Below are 3,579 nucleotides of genomic sequence, written 5' to 3'. Positions count from 1 at the left end.
TATTGCTGACGAGAATCCAAGCTAGGGTGTGTATTGTAAGATATTGAGCAGTTCAATGGGTTCAATTTCAAAACGTTTCCTGTATCTACGAACTATATTTATGTTGCAATCCATACATAGTATGGGATTGCAATATATTGTTTTTCCTTGGTCTCTTCTTCTCCTGTCAAATCTTCAAATTGATTCAACTTTTTCATTTTTTGGCCAAATGAGCTGAAATTTGGCAGGGTGGTAGAAATACCAAATACCCCCAGACGTTTTTTTCACTTTCTGGATAGAGGCCTTAGAATTTATGATATTTAGGGTTTTTGGTCATTTTTAGACAAAATATGTATATTTTGGGCCCCTGTGCCCTGGTATTACAAGCTAATGACCCAAAATTTGGTACAGAGGTGCATTGGACATATCAGCACAGAAAATCATCAACACTTTCTTCATAGATCACTTCAAAAATTAGTTATTTTAGGGTTTTTGGCCATTTTTTACTAAAAATGTATATTTTTTGCTCCTATGCCCTTGTATAGAAACCAAATGACCTGAAATTTGGTACAGAGGTGCATTGAACATATGCTCACAGGACCCCATTGACACTTTCTTCATAGATCACTTAAGAAATTAGTTATTTTGGGGTTTTCAGTCATTTTTGACTAAAAATGTATATTTTTGGCTTTTATGCCCTTGTATGTAAACCAAATGACCTGAAATTTGGTACAAAGGTAAATTGGACATATGACAACAGGACCCCATCAACACTTTCTTCATAGAGCACTTATAAAATGAGTTATTTGGGGATTTTTAGCCATTTTTAACTAAAAATGTATATTTTTGGCTCCTATGCCCTTATATTGAAACCAAATGACCTAAAATTCGGCATGAGGGTGTGTAGGACAAGTGCCCAGAGTACTTCATTTTTCCTTTAAGCAAACATAACTTCAAATTGTTGAATTTTGGGATTTTTTCAAGGATGAAGATGGATTGCAATATGCTGTATTTGCTCCTAAGCAAATGTCGGCCTTTCTAGTTGGTATTGTTTTAGTTTGTAAATTTGGTACATCCACATGTCGACAATTCACACACAGCAGTTGTTGTAATGGACGTCAATAGTATGATTGGTTTTAGTCCTTCCTGCTTCTAGCCAGATATAAGACATAAAAGTCACCAGACGTCCGGATATTACATGCACTGAGCTTTCCGTTGTGCAAACCAGTAGTGTACCGAACAGAATTATTGACAATTATCAGTTTCCCTAAAAACCCAGTTGCTCGCTTGCGCAAGATACGTTTTTACACAAGTGTGCTCTAATGGACTTGTGAAAATCCACTTGCCGGGGAAAATTGGCCAGCAATTTAAGACTACCCCCTCTTGTTTATGTTGTGGAATGACTGAGAAATATGGACACTGACGTATCCTTATACAGTAATACAATAGAAGCCAGTTAATTGCGCAACGGATTAACGCACACTTCTGTTAACTGCACGGAATCCCCAAAATCCCATACCGGTGCGGTCCAGCTAGATAACTTCGCATTATTGCACCAGCCGGATAATTGCACGAAATTCACTGCAAATAGGCGGTACAATTAAGCGGCTTCTACGGTATAAGTGACTGATGTTGTAAGGTTTGTTAGCTCCTCATACTTTTCAGACAATTACCAAGATTTGAGGGTCATTGACTCGAGAACAATATGACAAGTGCAGTCTGACAGTCTGAAAAGTTGTTTTTGTCTCAAACATACAGACGGATGCACTGTTTTGGTTGTACCGAGAATAGCGAAGTGTGCTTGTGTATGTATTTCTCTGATATTTTGTGTGAACTCAACTTGAGCAAATTCAAAACAAGACATTATTATGGTTGGCAGAGTTCTAACAGTACAAAGGCAGAAAACATCAACATTAAGGTGTCTGTCAAAAAGCCTTTATGGCATCGCAATATTGCCCTGATCGATATTTGGCGATACGTGTGTGAGCATATACCGCACGTCGAGGTCTATGTATTAATTTGGTATACTGAATTTTACAAGTTCGCATTATGGATGAGAATCACCTGCACCCGTTTTAGGCATAAGACTATAGCTGCACGACATCAAAAGGACTGCCAGCGTTGCTTTTCAACAATTCCACGGGAATTGAATTTTTCGGTACGGGTGAAAAATGAGGTTTTTGCGGTGTTTTTAGATCGCTGTCGAAGCAATACCATGAATAGAATTAAACACACATTCACTGCAATGATTTCGCTGTAGGGAGGCTCTGTCAAAAACGCAGAAATAAACCACAACGGCCATTTCAAGATTTATTGTTTGTATCGCTGTGCAACGGTAGTATCTTAACGTTAACGTTACATCTATCAATACAACAGATTTACAGCGGTAAAAAATGTCCCGATACTTAGTACTGTAACTGCATTGAGGTTCGCTGGGATTTAATTTTGCGGTAGCGGGGGAATGGAGTGCTCGCGATGGTTTTGAATGCTCTGTAGCGCGATCTCACAAACTAATCTGGAGTTTCCAGCACTTTGCTGTCGTCACATACTGTGTACTATCATATAATGGAAAACCCGGCGCCCCTACGAACCACCAGTCGGAAACCACTCACTTGTTACTCGGCAAGGGTGCTACAAACGGGCAGAACAGTCAGCTTTTTACTTTGACAGTAGTGCTGGCGTGATCAACAGTCACTGATCCGTCAATATCTACCCTCTGTATACGTAGTAGAGCACTTTTCTGCCATGGTGTTATACAGTAGCTTGTAAATAAAAATGAATGAATGAGAATTTTTGCAAAATGTGTCTTGTAAGTATTCGTGTATCTTCAACGTAAGAGGTACTGTGACAATGTTGAGTACGTACAAAGGCTGCTGTAGGTGGCGCGAGGAGAACACAGAATGTTCGCGGTGTTTAGTGAAACGCTCACGAACCGCGAACATAAAAACGCAGGGAAAGTTTCTGCATCTACACATTCTACAGCAATGTTGTATGTGAAATGGACGTAGTCAGATTTTATCTAATGATTATGCAGCTTCAAATCATCTCCGCAAATCCAGATTAAAATATGAGATAATTGTTGTACTACGCACGAAAGTCAGAGCAGAATTTAATCAGGTTGGAAGGTAGAAAATAAGATTAACTGAGAATATGCTAGAGGTGCATATAACGTTCTGTACTGAACTAAAAACGTTCACCACCAGTACCAAGGTGGACAAACAACTATGTATCAGTCTACCTACTTTATACATCAGTGCTAAAACTTACTTTGTCAGACACAATACTACACACTTACAGCATTTTAAGTAAAATGTTTCCTACTCACCTACCTCAGTCTTCAACTCACAAGATTGTACAAAACATACAGCACTGAACTGTACCAACAGCAAGGCTAAAAATAATCATAACGTTACCTGTGACAAGATGTGATGAAGACCTGTTGCATATGAGCCTACCACCTGTCGGTCCCAACTCAAAATGCCCCTGGTTCCGGTTTAGGGCGTTTACTGTTGTATCACGCGTTCCCAGGATTGACTTATGACACTAGTCTAGAACCGTACAGGCTGTAAGCAAGCTGGGGCGGGGCGTCAGATCAGTAGA

Source organism: Branchiostoma floridae, chromosome 12 (assembly GCF_000003815.2).
Source record: "Branchiostoma floridae strain S238N-H82 chromosome 12, Bfl_VNyyK, whole genome shotgun sequence".
NCBI lineage: Eukaryota > Metazoa > Chordata > Leptocardii > Amphioxiformes > Branchiostomatidae > Branchiostoma > Branchiostoma floridae.
Note: the sequence above shows the minus strand (reverse complement) of the source record.